This window comes from Haemaphysalis longicornis, unplaced genomic scaffold (assembly GCF_048455015.1).
Source record: "Haemaphysalis longicornis isolate Haplotype H1 unplaced genomic scaffold, Haemaphysalis longicornis Haplotype H1 scaffold_12, whole genome shotgun sequence".
In the NCBI taxonomy this organism is placed as follows: Eukaryota; Metazoa; Arthropoda; class Arachnida; order Ixodida; family Ixodidae; genus Haemaphysalis; species Haemaphysalis longicornis.
Window position 1 is genome coordinate 49,592,725 of NW_027526225.1, and position 21,097 is coordinate 49,613,821.

The window sequence follows — 21,097 nt, forward strand, 5'->3', positions numbered from 1 at the left end:
CCGTGGGCCTGAAAATTAATATGCAGAAAACTAAAGTAATGATCAATAACCTCGGGACAGCACAGCGGTTTGAGATAGGTGGCGAGGCAGTGGAAGCGGTAAGCGAATATATCTCCTTAAGCCAAGTTGTGACCCCAGATCCCAACCATGAGGCAGAGATAATTAGAAGGATTAGAATGGGGTGGGGTGCATATGGCAGGCATTCTCAGATAATGAATAGCAGCCTACCATTGTCGCTGAAGAAGAAAGCGTATGACAGCTGCATCTTACCGGTACTCACCCACGGGGCAGAAACTTGGAGGCTCACTAAGAGGGTTCAACTTAAATTGAGAACGACTCAGCGGGCAATGGAGCGGAAAATGATAGGTGTAACATTAAGGGACAAGAAGAAAGCGGAGTGGGTCAGGGAGGAAACTGGTGTTAAAGACATATTAGTAGAAATTAAGAAGAAGAAATGGACGTGGGCAGGCATGTAATGCGAAGGCAAGATAACCGCTGGTCATTAAGGGTAACAGAGTGGATCCCTAGAGAAGGCAAGCGTTGCAGGGGGCGGCAGAACGTTAGATGGGCAGGTGAGATCAAGAAGTTTGCGGGGATAAATTGGTCACAGTTGGCAGAGGACCGAGGTAATTGGAGAATAATGGGAGAGGCCTTTGCCCTGCAGTGGGCGTAGATAGACTGCTGCTGCTGCTTATGATGATGATGATGATGAACAAAAATTAGGGGCTTGTCAGTGATGAACACACGCCGGCCGCCATTCTTCGTCCACTCGTTCCAGCAGCTCTTAGAATAAGGACGAAGTTGCTCTAAGCCTCGGAAAGCATACGATGGTTCGACAGCTTGAATGGACTAAAAACACAACTGAAATATTGCCTTCATCATTACTGGCCACGTTTTCATTCGCACTTTCAAGATTTCTCCTATCAATGAGAGAATATTTTCACTTCCATGTTACCGAGAATTAGTTCCGTTAATTACCACTTCTTTAGTGTATTAGAATACAGGAACGTTATACATGAAAAAGCAACCAAAGATGTAGAGCAGCCACGGCTGCACAAGTTGCATAAAAGGGTTTTGAACAGCTTCTACTGTTAGATATCAAGAATACGTTTCTAGCAAATCACTACTCGCCTCACAGATAAGCTCAAAAACCGCGCACCCTAGGTGATAGCATGACTAGCAAGTGGGGATGAGACAAAGTTCACTATTTTAGCGGCACCACATCAGAGTATGCATATGTTGCCGTTTCTCAGCCTATTTTATTCCCGCCGCTAGAGAACGTCAGCGACTCGCGTTAGTCGCAGCGGGGATAAAGGGGATTTATTTATTTATTTATTTATTTATTTATTTATTTATTGATTGATTGATTGATTGATTGATTGATTGATTGATTGATTGATTGATTGATTGATTGATTGATTGATTGATTGATTGATTGATTGATTGATTGATTGATTGATTGATTGATTGATTGATTGATTGATTGATTGATTGAAGGGCTTAACGAGCCAGCGCAACGCAGGCGATGAGGCGTGCCGTAGTGGAAGGCCCCGGATTAATTTTCACCACCTGGGGATCCTTAACGCGGGCCGAAATTCCGCCCACAGGAGCGTTTTTGCTTTTCGTCGTCATAAGAAAAGCAGCCGCAGCGGCTGGGAATCCAACCCGCGTCCTCGTGCATAGCAGCACAACTCCTTAGCCTCTTAGCCACCGCGGCGGGTGAAACAGTGGATTGCGGCGGATCCGGGCAAGGTCACAGTGGCCTGGCAGCTGAAATTTCAATTTAGAGCTTTGTATTCACAAGCATTTGTTTTACTTGCACTCAACTAAGGCGGAAGCGGCATGGCGGACATCTTCCACAAAAAAAAACACAATTAAGGAGACGCCATAGGTTTGAGGCAAGGACTGATGCCAAAGTGCCTTCGAGCCATTGTAATTGCGCGTCATGTATACTCCACTGCATTTACACCGCTTTACAATTATTTTATCCACGTAACCATGTAACCATCAGCGTTATTATTAAGTTGGCTTCCAAAAATGCGCTGACGACTAATATACTCTGCACTGCAAAATTTGTGCGCACCGCGAACTGCACTATTCCCGATCACGGTGAATATCTGCTGCGTCTCAAGAAGTGATCGCATGATCAGCGAACGCACGAAGGCGCCCGCTACTGTGCTGCTTTCTCGCAGCGCCTCGCCACCGCCTGCGAGCGTGTTGTTGCAAATTGTGTTTAAACGTCCCGCACAAATGCCACAGGGTTCGATTGAGCCACGCACTGAGAGGTAGCGTCTGACGGGGGAGGCAGTGAGACAGATGACGCCAGGCCAGCACTTGCCGCGCTTCCCCTCACACCTTCGCCAGCGCTCCAACGAACGTCTCGTGCGGCCTTAGCAAAGTGACCTCCGCCTCACAGTTTTGCCACACTTCCTTCCGCCGTTTCATTTCTGTCTTCCTCACTCTGTTACAACGCCGACATACTCGCCATCGCCGCCGCGAAACCACAGTACGGCGGCCAAAGTGCTTGCACATAAAACCTTTCAGTTGTCTTGCAATCATTTCACCTCAAGCGTGTTTATTATTCAAAATCACCACAGTGCCTTTTCTGGGATAATTGGGCATAATATATTCCGCCATTATCTAACGCACAATGAGCTTTAAAAATTATACGTCTTCATACCCCAACGAATAAAAAGTGTGTGTAGAGATTGTTACATAAACGCATTGTAACGCAAATATATTGTGATTCATAAAGAGTATTACACATATAGGTTCGTGCACATATTTAGACATCAACCAACATTGCATAATCTTGTGAATTGCTTGTTTGATAAATATCGCTTTAATATAGGCACCTTAACGATAGATACATATAGATGTTTTCCCCGATGAGGGCAATAAAATATTTGCCTAATGGTGATTATCATTGTGAGTTCTGTGAATTTCAAAAGGGCAGTGTCATATTCCCTCCGACCAGGTGGCAATATAGATTTGAATAAAGTATTACCGTTGTTATGGTGGTAGTTTTTATTTGTAAGTTGATATTGCCAATATAAACGATTTCACTTGAACTCGTGTATCAGATTTTTCTTGAAACAACTTAGCCCACCTCACTTGAAAAATTTTATTTATAACAGTTTTAAAGTTCTAGAGTTTTTGTATTAATGCCTCCTGAAATAGTTTATATAACAACAGCGTTCACTCTGCAAGCGAAGGGCAAGGTGTACTGAATTGGCGTCTGGAGTGGGGCCAGTTGGTTCAATCTGAACACACAAAACAGCACAAAAAGACACGAGGAGTAAGCGTGAAGGAGCACAGACAAGAGCTGACAAACAAGTGAGCGTAATTTATTGAGGTTTGCAAATAAATACAATTCTCACACACAAAACATACACACAAAAGTGGATTTTACATGTATAAGATACACGCAATCACATCCTGTCGTTTCTACACTTACACGTTCACCCTTTCAAGTATTTTATATCTTTTGGTGTTAATGCCACCGACAGGTTGTGACGCACTTGTCATCCTTTATAGCAATCTCATACGCTTCGTATACCTTTTGCTTGCCGGTATCTGTACTTTTTGAAGATGGCGCAGTCTTCGAGACGAGGCAAGCAGCCGCACGATGCGCAATGAACGGCCAGGTTACTTCCCGTGCGTGTCTCCAGACTGTTTGCGTGTTCACGCAGCCGGTCATTCACGCATCTTCCTGTTTGCCCGATATACGAGCGACCGCAACGAATTGGAATGTCGTAAAAAACTTCCATTGTGCACTCCGTAAAGCACTCAGTAAATTTTTCGAACAAGCAAAACCCGGAAAGCCTTAGCGCCTTTTCTGAGGACGCGAAAGATATTTATTATTCTATGCCGCAAGCGCTGCTTCTCGATGTGATCAACGATGGAATTGACGAGGGCACACCCATTGCGTTCCAGAATGCTATCGGCATCAGTGCGAACAACTTCGTCAGCATGCTGTCATTTTACCTGCATTCCACGATTGTGAAGTTCGATGGTGAAGTGTTCCTTCAGATGGGATGGGGTGTGCATTGGTTCATGCCTCGCACCCTCACTCGGCAACCTCCTGTTGGCCCGCTTTGGCAGGTGATTGCAAGAGGCCCTCAGGGAATCACATGTCGTCAGAGATTTCCGCTTCATGGATGATTTTATTGTGGTCTAGAAACAGGGCGGTGAACAAGCGGCACAAATGGAGCGGATGTATAAGGTATTCGCCTCGGTATTTGATGTGTTTAACCTCAAGAAGCAACTACCTGAAGAAGGACGCCTTGGGGTTTTGAATTTAAGTCTCTATGTGTCAAATGACCACATGTGCCGGATCTATGAACCGCGCTCACAAAAAAGCCTCCTCCCATTTCCGTCGGCGCACTCCAAATTAGTGAATAGGAGAACCTCCATGCGCTCTGCTTTTGAGTCGTTATAGTGAGTCAGGTTTCCCGAAGGGATCCCTGACGGCGGTAGCGGAAAGGCTTTTTACCTAGTTATTGGTATGGACGACACGAAGGTCGGAGGAGCTAGAGGTAGTCAAGAAGAAAGTAGCGGTGATACCGTATGTTCAAGGCATACCCCATCGGCTCAAGAAAGTGGGACACATTGCGGGCGCAAAGGTTGTGTTCTCAGCAAAAATTAGTTCAGTATCTAATGCACCCAAGTGAGTGCTGATTTCCAAAACAAAGAAAAAGCGTGCACCAAGAATCATGCCAAATGGTTTAAGGAGTACACCAAGGAAGTTGTTTATGACATTCCACTTCGTTGCGGTCGCTAGAATATTGGAAAACAGGAAGATGCATGAATACCCGGTGCGTGAACACAAAAACATACTGGAGACACGCAGGAGGAGTAACCTCGCGGTTCATTGCGCATCGTCCTGTCGCTTCCCTCGTCTGCAAGAGTGCGCCATCTTGAAGAAGTACAGGGATACGGGCACGCGGGAGATATGCGAAGCGTTTGAGAATGCTATAAAGAATGACAAGTGTGTCAGTAAGCCGTCGGTGACAATAACACTAAAAGAGATAAAATACTGGAAAGGGTGAACGGGTAAGTGTAGAAACAGCATGTTGTTATTGCGAGCATCTTATACATGTGTTTAATTCCTCTGTTCTTTTGTGTGTTTTGTGTGTGGCAGTCGTATTTATTTGGAAGCCGCAATAAATTACGCTCAGCTGTTGGGCGGCGCTTGTCTGTGCTCCTTTACTCTTAGTCCCTGTGTTTTTGCGCTGTTTTGTATGTTCGGAAGGGTGGAGTGCCGATGTGAAAAGAGAATTTGTCATGGCGATATCAGGGTGCAGCGGTCAGTGCTCACAGCGCTGCCCTCAAAACAGAATTATGCAGACAATTTTCATGCAGCATGGTCATACTACACACTGCCCAACAGTTGTATGCGATGGCCCGATGGGCGAAACGCGGAGAAGTTCCAGCTTTTTAAGTGCGAATGCACTTCTTAAGCGAGCCTGAAGCGTCCGCCGCCGTCCGCATAGCAACAGCTGCGGGTGCGCGCGCTCCTCGTCTTCCTTGGCAGCGGGGGGAGATGGGCGCGCGCTGCCTGGCCGCTGACATGGCACATACCCACGTGGGGGATTGGCCAGGAATCTCCTCGTCTTCCTTGGCAACGGGGGGAGATGGGCGCGCGCTGCCTGGCCGCTGACACATACCCACGTGGGGGATTGGCCAGGAATCGGGCGTGAGAAGGGCTAATGCACCCGCTTAAAGGAGTACTGACACGAAATTTCATAGCTGAGATCCGCTCTAGCAATCAAGTACAACTTTCCCGGCCGCGGCGGCCGCTTTTCTGATGGAGGCGAAAAGCAAAAACGCCCGTGTGTACGAGATTTCGGCGCACGATAAAGATCCCCAGGTGGTCAAAATTAATCCGGAGCCCTCCACTACGGCGCGCCTCATCGCCTGCGTTGCGTCGGCGCGTTAAACCCCACAATCAATCAATCAAGTACAACGACAACACAAATAGGTGTCTGTGAATAAATGCATCTTTCTTTCTTTGTAGTTGTGTGTGTGTGTGTGTGATCTCTCTTTCGCGAACATTACCGAACCGCGCAAATTCAACTCGTGCATTCGCACTTTCACATTCTTCCCCTCGGGGAAATGCGGGGAATTTTTTTCTTCTTTCTCGAACGGCTCTACTGCCAACGTCGCTTTCTTTTTCGCCAGCTTAGTCAAGACGGCAGGAGTGATGAGATAAATCGAGCCAAGACTGCGCTGGCTTAGAAACTGGGGCTTTACTTTTCACCTTCGTTCGTATTCACAGCCGAGGCTCCTGTGTAAATAAACCCTTCTCTGGCGCCCCCGCTATAGCGGCGCATTGGACGATACGGTACATTATTCCTAGTAACAGCGCAAAAAAACCGAGACAAAAGAAGAAGAGGGCATACACAGCGCGGTGTTTGCGCCTTCTTCTTTTAAATGCAGAGCCTTTCAGTAACTCACGATGTCACCCGCGTTGGCGTCCGTAGTCCGCATCGCTCGCCCTACACTATATAAAGAAATAATACTTACCGGCGCCAGGTTTCGATCCCACGACTCTGCGGGCGGAACGCAAGGTGCACGTCGCTCTAACAACTGCGCCACAAAGCCGACAGAGTAGGAGGTTACGAACGCGCCTTATATCCTTGACTCATTCAACCGTCGGCCACAGGTGCGCCCTCTCCCCCGCGTCCTCCTCGCCTTCTCTGCGCTCGCAACACCCTCTCTCGCCGCGTTCGGTTCGCGCGCAAGAACAGGTGGGGGCGCTCGCATCGCGCTCTCACGCCGCGGTCGGTTCGCGCTTAAACCACATATGTCGTTCGTGCGCTCTCCGGTCGCTAACATCTGTGGCGTGATCGTGATGTCAACATCACGCGTTCGTGTGGTGGCGCGATTTCGGCGCTATAACACTCTCTCGCGAGGGGCATTGGATTGGATTCGATTGGATTGGCTTGGATTGGTTTGGATTTGGATTGGATTAAAGTGGATTGTGTTGGATTGTGTTGCGTCATAGCCGCTCCACGTTGCGTCATAGCCGCGGCAGGGGGTTCACGGCACGTTTCACGTTTCACCATCGACTTCATCGACAATGTCTACGCTGGAAGACAACAATTACAACAACAACAACAACCAATACGTAATCCATATGACTTGCAGGCGCGCACCCCGCGGAAATGCTCTGCATTTGATCGTGCCCCACGCGAGGGGGATGTTTAAAAGTTAGTCTTTCTTGGGCTACTTAAACGTTAAATGTAGGTGTTTCATGGTGTTTCCCACCGGCTAAAAAAGGTGCAGCACGAGCCGGAGTGACCGTTGTGTTTAGTGCACCGAACAAACTAAGTGGGTTGTGCGCCAGAGTTAACGGGGAATTTCTGCAACGGCTGCCCCAGTCGGTGCGCGTGGTTCCCGGCGGTTCAACTGAGACGTCCCTTGATCGACTAGCGCAACTTACCGATCGCATCACGGAATACTCTACTCCAACCTTTGCGCCCATAGCTGCTGCAAGAACACACGAGCAACCAGATCGACTGTCGCGCCTTGAGGAGAAAGTGCAACAACTTACCGAGACAATGCAGCAACTTTTGCTATCTGGCGCTTCCCGACAGGACGAGCAACGACGCAACCGATCCCCTTCAAGACAGCCAAGCTCTTCCCAGAGAAGCCAGTCACGAGAAAAAGACAGGACGGAGTTTGCTGGTACCACCGTCGTTTCGGCATGGGTGCTAGCCGCTGCACTCAACCTTGCTCGTTTCCGGGAAACGCTCCGGCCAGTCGTTAACGACATCGGCCCTCCACCTAGCCGCCTGTTCTTCGTAGTCGACCGCGCAAAAAACTCGCGCTTGCTAGTCGACACGGTAGCCGAAATCTTTTTTTGTGTTGTGTTGTTTGCGATCTTACTAGGGCTATATTCGTTAACTTATTTCTGAGGGGCCTGTGAAGCCGTGTTTCTTAGGCCAACCTTCGTAGCCAGCAGAGCTGGTGAGGCTGCAATTTTGTCACTTGCACTGAGAATTGTCAGCGCACTCTTGCAGCTCCTTAGTAGCACCTACTTTAGATGCTACAGTTTACATTCGGAGATGTGCTTGTTGAAATCTAAGCGTGTGTAGTAAGCTTGGATTTTTACATCAGGACTAACAAAGCAACACACCATTTGAGAATTGAACCACATTACTATGGTTGCAAGCTACGGCACACAGTGCTAACTAGCCATCGCGAAACTTATTTCAAACTGTATCGCCCACGATGCACTGCCATTTTGACAACGTAACCGGCCAAGCTTTTATATAACACCTAAATGACATACAGGTGCCGTCATAAGTAATTGGAGCACGGGAGCTGTGGCCGAACTGCATAGGAGCGCCGTGTAGCTGCACCGGCGGTAAACTAAAGGAGCAGAACATGCATGCGTGCCTGCTGATGCCGATAGCCCCTCTATACTTCTCAACCCACTCCTTTTAACGCGGCATCGAGCGTGTTCGCAGCACACCGGTCTCGACGATGGCGCTGATAGTAGACTAACCTAAAAATATTAGAAAAGAAAAAAAATGTCACTTCAGATCCCTGCGATTGCGACGCTTCTCCAGCAGCTCGTGCCCTGAAAGTGTGTGAGCGACGCTCCCAGATACCGCCTCTGCTATCAGCGCCATCGCTCAGACCGGTAAGATGCGAATAATGCTCGAAGCCGCGTTGAAATAAGTGGGTAGAGAAGTATAGATGGGCTATCACCGTCGGCATGCGCGCATGCGTGTTATGCTTCTTTCGCTTACCGCCGGTGCAGCTACACGGCGCTCCTATGCGGTTCGGCCACAGCTCCCGTGCTCCAATTACTTTTGACGGCACCTGTACATTGATTGCGTACACGTGCATCCAAGCCATCTCAACGTTCCGGAGGCTGGATGCAGAATAAATTAATTCATGTTTGCGCAAAATTGAGCAAAGGAGCATTGAAACAAAATGTGCCTAAATATCTTGCGTACGCACCACTACAACGCCCATGTGAAAGGTTACAAATATGACATTCGGAAATGTGTTTAAAGTAACCACAACAGCATCTATTCTATGTAAATATACAGCTATTCGGACGGGACTTTCGCAGCTGCACCAACATTGAATATACGAAATTTTTGTGATTGTAATACGGCTCCTGGACGCTGGCGACGGCGATTTCTTTACACCGCCGTGATAAATATAAGGTGCAAAACGTGGTTTGCTAGGGATCATTAGCACTATGACTATAACATTGTTAGGAGAATCACTAGTTTTCTCGAAAAAATGCTAATCATGTCCTTGTACTCACCCAAAGTAATTCCATGATTGACATTATTATATGCAGCTACCAACAGGAACTAAAAGGGATATTTGAAAGACCATGCACGCCCTACATGAAAGTGTTCAGACAAGGTGATGTATAGACTGTTTTCGTGGGTCTCTTTTTACGTTCCGAAGAATTTCTGCTCCTGTGTCATACCATATAACGTCCTTCAAACTTTTTTATATTTTTATCTTTTTGACTACTCTATATGATTTTTAAAATATTCGACCATGCAGGCTGTACAAAGAATCTTGTATTTGTGTTCGAATTTTGTACTTCGAAAAAAAGTAACAATGCATACCAAGTTTCTCTTTGAAATCGTTAAGAGTTTAAAATTGTAGCGTTGATTTAACATTCTACATAATTCGTGTGAGGATGTTAAAGACCACTGCTTGATGGAATACCCTTTCATTTCGCTGTCTCAAACAATGAGAAAACACAAGAGTAGCAACTTAAGTTTCAATGTCAGCATGTTTATGACAACACAATTACCTGGTGTTGCAGCCGTTGGCTGCTTCAAAACATTCGTGTACCTAATTGCTGAAGTATGGGCGAGGTAAAGCCAAATACGAGTACAACTTTATTCGCCAGGACGTTGCGCTGCAAATATACGCCAATGTGAACGCTTCGAAAACATTGCAGCAAATAACCCTCGTGGAAGATAACTGATACAACATGCTGCATATGCGCAAAAAAATTGAGCTATCACCGGTGAAGAACCGGAACCGGAAACCATCTTGCGGTATTGTTCATGACTTCTACAGTGACAGTTGCCGTGACCACCGGCGGATAATATGAGTTGTTGTTGTTGTAGTCCTTTATTAGGCGAGGGAAGGCCATGCGGCCAAAATAGGGGTAGGGGAAGGAAGATAATATGAGTAAAATTAATGAAAGCACTCTTCACAGCGGTCGTGTAAATTTCGTATATTACCCCTGAAGTTAGTTTCGTTACAATGCATATAAGAGTGGTGCCAGAAATACGAGCGTAGCAACCTTCACCAACACATAGACAAGTCCGCGAATACAGTAACAAAACTTGCGGAGGCTACAGCGCCAATTTCAAACCCATCGCCTCAAATGAAGGCGATAGCTTGCGTGCTGTTACAAAATGAAATAAAAATTGTGCACAATACCATTTCGTAACGCTTAGAACGTGGTAACAATTGCCGTCATAATTAACAACCTCCTTGAAATAAGGAATCATTATGTTAGGTTGCCGGAACCAAACTGACACTCGTAAATGTAAAAATAATAAATAAAAGCAGATGACTTTTCGGCGCCGGTACGGGTCCGTTGTACGGGTCCGTTGTCCGATCAAAGTGTTCTCGGTTGACTACATGTGGAAAAATTCTAGGAGTACGGGAATTGGTAATACTTTCTCCGTTGCAATATTCTAGCGTGGTCCCATGCGATGATATGACCGGCTTCCTTGTGGTACTCGTCCAATGCGTTTAGCTAGATACGGCAGTTAGCAGTCATTTTTTTTTTTGCTCCTTTAGACTCCTCTTGAAGGTTCCAGTTTCACCTATATATGTTTCATCGCAAACCTGGCACGAAATTTTATAACCACCCCAGGGTACCTATAGTGTTCTACGACTTCTTTGCCGTGTACAAGTTGGCGTGTACATAAGGCGTGGCAATGTTATTTCCTCGCCAGATGGGTTTTCACCGAACTTTGAACAGCTTTCGTCGAACTTTGGACAGTTTCTTCAACTTTCGACAAGTTTTCGTTAAAACGTTCTTTTACGTGACAACGATTTTGACACTGTGGCTCACGATGCTGCTAACGTTCATGTGGTGGGTCAGAATCGAAGATCTAGAGGCGACATCTTTGTTGTTTCGGAATATGGGTTTTCATATTCACATTTTTAAATATGATTCTCGATAAATATTCAGCTCTGCTAAACAGTATGCCTTATAGGCTAGTTGTAAGTAGAGGCGCTGAATTCAAATTCGGATATGTCGCTCATGATAAGCGAGTCTCACATTTAATTGCCATCCATTTCATCTTCCTTCGGTTGTTTTTTTTAACAGCAATCTTTTTCGTTTGAACACCTAGGAAAGGCTTATTTTAAAACAAGGGAATAGGTGTACCGTTGAGCCCTAACCACAAGGACGCGAAATCACGCTTCCCACGAGCGTCGGCGTCGTTCGGCGGCAACGCGCGGACCCGCAGGAGTGGCGAGTAACCGCATGATACCTGCGAAGTCGCGCGCCAGTCGCTGCTTCGGCGGGCGCTGCCGGACACTTATGCCATCCTGTTGAAGTTGTGTATGAGCAGTTATTGTCAATTATTGAACTGCAATTATCAAGACCCTAGCTTTACCTAAAGAAAATCACTTGGCGTATTTATTCATTGTTAAGTATGTTGGCGAGCAAATATTGCAATACTGCGAAATGCATCTCGAGTCAACATGGTCAAGGGCGCTATTCCAGAAGGCCCGAGTTCCGCCTACTCCCGAGTTTCCAGCTTCTTCGGTTAGGAAAGTAGAGATAGTGGAGCATTCGATACACCTCAAGCGAAACCGCCGGAATCGAGCGCAGCACGCCTGACATATTCAGCGCGCTGTTTTGGGACCGCTTACGTTGGTAAAGCACGGCGTGTGCTATCTTCCGCGAGCAGCACCATCTGAAATCGATCTGCAATACTCATTCCCTATCAATACTATGTAACCGCAGTGCTACTTTGAAATCCCCAGGCTCGCTGTTGGCTACGCCTAGCGCTGGGCGGTCCGTTTCAGATGCGGAGCAGCTTATGGTTGCACCTGTTCCCTCCGCCGTTGTGCGGCCGCCGTTGTGCGACGTCCACACCCCCACTGCGCATGCGCATCCTGCTCCGCCTCCTCTCCTATCCTTGTCTCATCTCCTCTCCTCTCCGGCATTCCTGCTCTCCTCTCCGAAGCTCCTCTCCAGGGGCGCTATTCTCGTAACTGTCCCTTTCGAAAACGTCCCTTTTGCGTCCCTTTCATCGTGACGTACTTCCGGTTAAGCAGTGGGCCTTTCAATCAAATAGCGCAACTGTTCTTGCAAACGCATTTTAAAGAAGTGAAACCATATCAGAGTATCTTTTATGTGTTTATTGTTCCGCGAGCGAACCAACCATAAGGCGACGAAAAATCGTCTGCTCCAAATCGTCTGCTCCGAGTAGCCACGGCTCATAGCTCCGCCGTGCTTGTAAGGCGTCACATCCGGGTGTTCGCTTTTAGCCAATCAGGGCTCGCTCAAAAGGGACACTTTTGAAAGGGACACAAAAGGGACAAAACACGGGAATACCGCTCCAGGATTGCGCAAGGAATGGCAACACCTGCGGCTCCGCGCGCGATAATGCGAAGCAGCTTAGTGTTAGAGGGGCTACGGTAGCCGCTGCATACTCCGCTGGGGGTGTCACTGTAGCTCCGCGGTACAAATGACGCGCGCGCGCGCTCCGCTCCCCTCATTCTGCTCCCACTGCGCCTATCATTCTCCTCGACCCCATGGCTGCTTCGCATACTACTCAGGGTTCCCCTACGGAAAGATGGTGAAATTGTTTTGTCGGTGTTCTGTTCTTCTGCTGAATTATATTTGCTACTTGGGTTGAGGGTAGTCCCAGTGCAGCTCCGCGCAAGCGCAAACCAAGTAATCAAAAGGGTCCACTGTAGCGAAGGGAACACGCCCTGCTCACGACCATCAATTATGGCTTTTGTTTACGGCTTGCTTCAGTGTTCACGGCAGGCGCTTATCAGAAATCGTCCTGTGTCAAGAGCGTGTTTGAGCATTGGCGAGTGCGTTTTAGACGTTAAAGTTTTGTCATTTGTTATCGACTGTGTTTTCACGGTGTATGAAGAACGCTCCCGTGGGAAAATCGTGTCGTCTTGGCCTCTCCTATCGACTTGTACAACAGTGAACTCCAGTTCGGACCGAACACAGCCGCGACTGTGGCACCATTGGCTGACGGTGGCCTGATGACTTCATTTATGTTTTGTGCTAAGTTCTTGTCGCTGCTAGCGGGCATCGAATGATGACTTCGTGGCTACGACGCTGCGCCCGCTCAAAGTGGACGCCATGGGTGGATGTAGCTTCGCTTGTTACGCCGCGCCTACGAATGGACTGGGTGTGTTTGATTGGCATTAAAACTCGGAAGAAACTCGGGCATGGTTTTGCACGGTCGAGTTGATCTAGGGACGCCCATGGTGGCCGCTGCTGTGGCGTGGTATATTTTTATTCTCACTGTAGCAGGCGTATTTCTACCCCCGGCAGGGCTTTTGAACGAAAGAGGAATTTCGAGTTCATTTTTAGCTCTCGAAAAGTGCTGTGCATTGGCTGTGCAGTCGTCTGGCGACACACCCCCGTTTGCGACGACTTAGAGGCGGCTTTCGCTCTGTGACCCTCGAGGAGGAAGTGTAGTGTGCGCTGCGGTTTTACGCGACGGGCATCTTCTACAGAAGCGTTGGTGGCGACCGCACCATCGACCGCCACCAGTCGACCGTCAACCGGTGTGTGCGCAATACGATCAGCGGAGACATGTTTCCAAGACCTCGTCTTTCTTTTAGGTGATTTGGCGGACATGGCTTCCGCGGGTTCTTACCGCGCGTCTATCCGTCTGCAGCCGGAGCATCCGCTTCAGTTATCGTCTGCTTGCAGAACAGTTTCGAAAGAAGCGTTGCATGACTGTGCGTTTCGTTTATCATCAGCGCGGGAGACTGACTGCCTCGATATGTTGCGTGATGCTCATTTCTTGTGAAACAGTTACTGGCAGGACAGCTTATACGTATTACCAGAGTCCTTCAATGCTTTGGCATTACGTATACTGTCAAGGAGACAGTCGACGCACCGATAGCCGGTTGAGGTGGTTTATTCGCAGGGGTGAAGCCGATAGGAACGCAGGTCCGAGCGTTGAGATAACCCAGCTCGTTTCTCGCGCATGCAGCTCAGGGAGTTCTTCTTCTTCCCCTGGCACGTCTTTGGCGCATATCCTCGCGTCTCCATAGGACATAATCCTACCTTCCTCTTCTACATGGTTGATGCTGGTAGGGCGCATACCCCGATAGATTAATGGCCTGTTGCATCTGTAATCAACGATGCGTGCCTATTGGCGTAGGCGATCTTTACACATTTCAACGAGTTTTGTTCAGCGTCACCGTTGTATGGTAGGAAGAAGAGCATGAAAAGCGGGTAAAGGGGAGAGCTAAGAATTAAAGTAACCGCTTGGTGCCGGAGGGTGGGCAAGCGGAAGTGGGAAGGGCGCGAAAGAAGAGAGGGTTATGAGTGGATTGAACTTTGTGAAAAAAAAAAACGACTGTGGAAAGCTTCTTCGAACAAAAGCGGGGAAGAGCAAAATAAAATAACGCAAACAAATCTGAAAAGTTGTTGTCTCCTTCGTAACACGTGGCCATTTGGGGTATCGGTCGGCATTTGGGAGCTTTGAGGAACTAGCGTGCCCGGTTCGCAAAATATTAACACAGCGAATTTGACAAGTAGCAGTTGTAGATTACTGAGTGCAGAGTGAAGCCCGAACGTGATGTCACGGGAGTAGGACAGGTGCAAACCACCCTCGCACAACCCCGATTCTAGGGAGGCCATGGCGTGCTCCAGTCTGATTGCACACCAAGACGAACAAGTGACATAGCAAAAACTGACGCCAACATGCAATAGCAGATAAGAAGCCGTTTAAAGTAACCCGTGCCGAAAGACAAAGAAACGAAAAGCGAGGCGCAAATACAATATCATAGAAAAGAAGTTTCTCATACGTGTCGTCAGACTTTTGCCTTAAAAGCACGTAGGCAGATGGACCGCGCCGATGAAATTTTGTGTCGAATAGCGGAGGGTTTCGATAAGGTAATACGAGAAGCAATTTTTTTTAATGTGGCGCGCTTCTGTCACCCCCTTTCTTTTTGCCAGTCGGCCATCGTTCACGTAATTGCACTGTCTGCCCCCGACGGCAGAAACTACTTCTTAAGGGGCCCTGAAAGGCATTTTGAGCACACTAAATGAACTAGCGCAACCGTTAGATTGGGTCGTCAACGTCCTCTGTGCCAAGTATTACTCTTGTACGCGCAGCGGAAAGCTCACACTTTTGTTGCAAAGTTTGTCGTTTTTTTCTCACCCTTTCCTTCGTGTTTTTGGACGCCGCCATCTTCACATGTCTACATCATCGATTCCCAGATGTTCGTCATGAGCTAGACATCCTGCTATTGGGCGTCTTTTTCACGCACTTCCGGCAAAGAGATGAGTCGTCTGCTCAGCGTCGGCTCGCCGGCTGATCTGCCAGCGGAGTGTCGGAGTGCTTGGGCATTTTACGACAAACGAAACAAGTGTAAAACAAACGCTTAACCGTTTGTATTGAATGCAACACGGCCATAACACGACATGGATATTCTCTTACCTGAGTACGTTCCATAAAGAAAGCGTTCAAGCCCCGTGGCACTTCTTTCGTGCAATCGCAGAGAACGCCCTGAGCCGAATGCCCGGGTTTGACGCATACATTTTATTCAGCTTCAAAACAATCTAGAGATGCGTTTCTAACGAATACAACGTCACAACATGCGTTGAAAGTCTGAACCACGATTGACAGAGGATGGGTTGCCTCCTGCCCGTCGTAAATTCGGTACTCACCTCGCGCGCGGTTTGCGGGGACGAACAGCAAGTCACTTAACTCTGGCGCACAAGCCGATGGCTTTTAGCCACGCACACTGCACATACCCCATGCGAGGTTGAGTCGCACGTCGCACGAGAAAGATAATCCAGACCATGGGAAGCACTATCCACCCGCAGAAGCACAACGTCGCATTTCATCGCGAAACAAAGGCGTCCACAACACGCACACCATCGCCTCCTGTAATGCCAAACGCATCTCGCACTTCCCAATGGGAGTGAGTGGTACGCCTGCAGTTCCCACATGTCGCGAAGTGGGGCCCCAAGCTGAACCGGGATCACGCAACCGTAACTGACTTCTGGAGCGGTTTGTGCCTTGTTGCCAAGGCAACCGATGTTTGAGATTGTCAAAGAAATGGCGCTCGCTCCAGCGCTAGAAAGCTCAGAGCCGCGACGGAGCATGTTTTGCCAACGTTGCCGCTCTCCACCACGCGTCGCCCCAAGCTGAACTGGTCACATGATTGAAGCGTTTTGTGCACGGGTTCTGTATCGATTTAATATGACTTTTTCACATGCCGCCGGCAGGAATTACCACCGCCGCAAAATAAGAGCCGGCACCAGCGGGGCCACATCTGATACGACGCTTTTCGGATAAACAGTGCGCGGTGCATCAAGGGAACGAGCGCACGACCCTCCTTGTGCGGCTGCGAGTTCGCCGCCGATAAAAAGTCATGTGCCGCCAGCAACGTACACCGCGAAACGGCAAGGCTGCAGGCCGCCGCATACATGCGGCCAGATTTTTCGTTCGCTTTTCCAGCCTTGAGCGGAGTGCATGATTCATGGTGTCAACAAAGCTTGCCCGTAGCAGACGACAATAGCGGAAGTACGTCACCTCTGCGGAGCGCAGCATCATGGGAGGCAAGTCTCGCGCGCCGTCAACAGCGGAGAGTAAGTCGAAAGGAGGAGGAAACGCGGAGCGACGATAATGCGCGGTTTTTGATTTGCGATTTCTCAGCTAATACTCATCGCTTTAACATAATTCTTGCGGGAGGAGATTGCAAATACATTGCTTTATTTGGGTACATGTACATCCATGCATCGGCGGAAGGTATTTCAGGACCCCTTTAGGACGAAAAATATCAAACAAAAAGCTCATATCAACGCCTGAAATAACAAATAAAATGAACTTTGCGGTAAAGTACAGTTTAAAAAAGTAAAAGAGGAAAAAAAAAAGTAGTCTGATTTGATTGCCCCGAGTAGTCACCAGTGCAGCAGTGGAACCAGATAATGCACTGAACGACGTGTCACGCCCAAGTCGCGCAACCTTGGTGCGCGCTGCGCTGGACCGATTACGTCACCTCAATAATCAGCAAATAGAATGAATCGCATTTTTAAAGCGTTTTAACCCTGCCCCGAAATATTGTAATGAACTTATTATTATCACCACAGCTCCGCCTTGGCCGAGTTTCGCTCAAACTCGGGCCTTCTGGGGCACTATTCCAGAAGGCCCGAGATAGCTCGGTCCCGAGTTTCCAGCTGCTCGAGTTAACAAAGCGATAGTACAGCATCTGATAAACCTCAAGCGACACCATCGCATTCACGCGGAGCACGCTTAGCATTATCAGCGCGCCCAGTTGAGACTGCTCGCGTTGAAAAATAACGGCTTGCACGAACACCCGCGTGCACCGTCGTCTAGAAACGACTTGTAATATGCACTCCGTTATGTAAAGTAGATAACCCAGCTATTCATTTTACAACTCCGGCCTGGCCCCAGCCTTCTTTTAAAGCTCCACCCTCTGAAAGCGGGTGGGGCGGTCCGATTTTCTCTGTGTACTGTTCTTCCACTTAAATGTGTTTGCTACGTGGTTTGAGGGTGGCTCCAGTGCAGCTCAGCGCAAGCTCAAACTAAGTAAGCGAAGCAGTTCACTGTAGCGAAGGGAACGCGCCCTTCTCCCGACTGTCAAACGTCACCGGCTTTGTTTACGTGCGGGCGACGGGCGTAGTATCATACATCGCCCCAAGTTACCGTGTCATGAGCGTTTTTCAACCTTGTACGAGGGCGTTTTAGACGTTCAAGTTGTGTTATCTGTCGGCGATAGTGTTTTTGCTGTATATGGTTACGGCTGCCGTGGGAAAATCTTGCCGTCGTGCCCCCTCCTATCGTCCGGACTAGAGCGAGCACTTCGTTCCGACCGACCCCCCCTCCCCCTGCGACTGTGGCAGCATTTTACTGACAGTGGCCAGGAGACTTCATTTGTTCATTGTTTTCTGGGCTGAGCCGCTACTCCACCGGCGATGTGGGCCCCATGGCAGCCATTGTTGCGAGGGGCTTCGGTCGCTACGCCGCGCCCACGGGAACTGGGAGGAAACTCGGGTGATATATTGCACGGCCGAGTTGAACTCGTGACGCTCGTGTTGGCGGCTGCTGCGGCGTGGTTCATTGTTCACGGTTTCCGTAGCAGGCTTATATCAATTCCGACAGAGTTTTTTATAAGCGGAGGAGGAATTTCAAGCCCTTTGTCGTCCCTCAAATGCTCTATGCTTTGGCTGTGCAGCCATCTGGCACACGACCTCCTTTAAAGAGCGACGACTTTGAGGTGGATTTCGCTCTATGACTGCTGGGCAGCAAGTGTGGCGTCTGCGGTTTTACGTGACGGACACATTCAACCGAAGCGTTGGTAGCGACCGCACCAGCGACCGCCCTCAGGCGACAGTCAGCCGGTGTGTGCGCGATAGGATTAGTGTAGACACGTTTTTCGCATTTTTTAGGTAGTTAGCCGGACATGGCTTCCGCAGGTTCTAGCATGCGTTTATCCGTCTGCAGCCACAGCGTACGCTTCAGCCGCGACCACTCGATGGAAAGAAGGTTTCTGTCGAGTGGCCGTGCTTCAGTTATCGTCTGCTAGCAAAACTTTCCAATGTGGCGTTGCATGACCATGCGCTTCATTTATCGTCCGCGCGGCCGACGGTTTCTCTTGAGGCGTTTCGTGCCACACCATTGTTGGAAAAACGTTACTCGCACGATAGTATATAATCAGCGGCGTGTGTATACTATAGATAGCGATCTTTACGCATTTCGGCTGGTGTTGTCCAGTGTCTTTGTCGTCTGGCACGAAGCGGATCATGTAAATATTGTGAAGGAATGATTGAGACAGAAAGAGACAGCATGACACCAAAAGGAGGGTGAAGGTGTAGAGTTCATAAAAAAAAACCAACGACTGTGCAGAGCTTATTCGAACAAGAGCTGTGAAGAGCAAAGTGAAATAAAGGAAACAAATGTTAAAAGCTGTGGTTGTTGCTATTCCTTTCTTCGTAGGCCTATTGGGTGTCTTGCCTGCAATTGAGAGCTTTGATGAGCGAATGGGCTCGGTTTTGAAAATTCACAAAACTGCGAATTGGAAAAGTAAAAGTTGTAGAATAATGCGCGATCAGTGAACGTGATGGCACATGAGAGGGACAGGTGCACACCAGCCGCGCAGAACCCCGATTATAGGGAGGCTGTACTGGAAGCCAGACTTCTTGCTGACAAGTTCACTACGAAATGAAAGAGAAGAAACGGACGCAAACACGATGTAGCAGAACAGAAGCCGGTCGAATGCCAAAATTCATACTGAACGACAAAGGAATAAAAGCGAGGAAAAATACGCAAGTGCAATATATCAGTTAAGAATTATCGCAAATACAAATATCAATTGTTAATACGTATCGCAACTACAAAGTATCAGCTGTTATTAAGAATCGCCAAGCTTTCGCCATCAAATCATGTAAGCAGCCAGAAGTGCTTCTAGGAAATTGCGTATCTCAAAGCGGACGGAGGGTTTCCATAACCCCGAGGAGCAATTAGTTTGAATTTGGCGTGTTTCCATCACCGGCTTTCCTTTTTTTCCCAGTCGGCCTTAGTCACGTGATTCCATTGTGTGCCCCTGACGGCAAAAATGGGCAGAAACTGCTACTTAGGAAGGCGAATTTCAAACAAAAAGCTGATATGAACGCCTGAAATAAAAAATAAAATAAACCTTGTAGTTAAATACACATTAAAAAATAAAAGCTCGAAAAAGTAATGTAGTTAGAGTTGCCGGCCCCCAGTAGCCACCAGTGTAGCAGTGGAACGAGAGACAGCAGTAAAAAAATGCGCCACGCCGTTGTCACTCCGCCTTGTAACGCGCTGCCCTGGACCGCTTACCTCACACCAATAATCAGCGAATAGCATGAATTGAATTTTTAAAGCGCTTGAACACCGCCTCTTAATATTATCATTACGTTACGTGGGCGTCGTCAGAGCTCGTGTTTCCCGAGTTTCACTCAATCTAGGGCCTTCTGGAATAGCACCCCTGGAATAGCACCCCAAATTTGAACAAAATAAGATAGGATCGATAAACAAAGACGCACTTCGCACAACTGCTTTACTTGCTCCTTGATTTAACCTTCATGTTATGTACGGAGCCAGGACGCGCCCGAGCAAGGCGGCCGAGCCTCGTCCTCACTGCGAGGCGGAAACAAAGGCCCTGCTCCGGCAAACGTGAAGAAACGTATCAACGCCGCTTCGAGGCTGCCTCCGTTGCCAAAGGAGCATATTGGAATCATCGTTCGCCCCCGCGGAGGCTTCGACATCAGAAAGGTGGGCCATCTTAGGGTCGCCCAAGCCCTAATCACCGCCGCCAACCTGCAGGAGACGGATGTCACGGAGGACATCATATGTCCAAACATGATGCAGAACATCATGGTAGCGAGCACCACCTCGACGTGCAACGCCATGGCTTACTCTGGGGTGAAGAACATCAACATCGGCCAAGCCAGTTATGAGGTGAATGCTTACTTTGCTGCTCCCGAGAACTCGTGCAAAGGTGTCATATGTGGCATCGATCCCACCATAGAGCACCAGGAGTTACAGCGCCTCATAATAGAGCCAAAAAACCCCACAGCCCTCGAGGTGAGTAAAATCAAGAATACGAGCACTGTCGTAATCGTTTTCGGCGGTCTTAAAGTGCCCGATTATGTGAAATATGGCCCAAGTCTCATGAAGTGCTTGCTCTGCCGCAGACAGACTGATATCTGCTACGCCTGTGGTATACTCGGCCATCGAGCCGATGTATGTCCAGCACCCGAAGATGTTATCTGCCGGGGGTGCGGCGAAAACAACCCAGACAACAAACACGAATGCTCTCCGAAATGCAGCCTCTGCGGGGACCCCACGTGACAGCAGACAAGACCTGTAAGCAA

General features: G+C 48.4%; 1 long non-coding RNA gene across 1 annotated transcript in view; it reads left to right on the forward strand.

Annotated features, from left to right (window-relative positions):
• Window positions 1-21,097, forward strand: part of LOC144161956 (uncharacterized) — a 48,877-nt gene that overhangs the window by 15,936 nt on the left and 11,844 nt on the right. The window contains exon 2 of the long non-coding RNA XR_013320546.1: window positions 9,329-9,396. This is a non-coding gene — a long non-coding RNA (uncharacterized LOC144161956). The remainder of the gene's footprint in view (window positions 1-9,328; window positions 9,397-21,097) is intronic.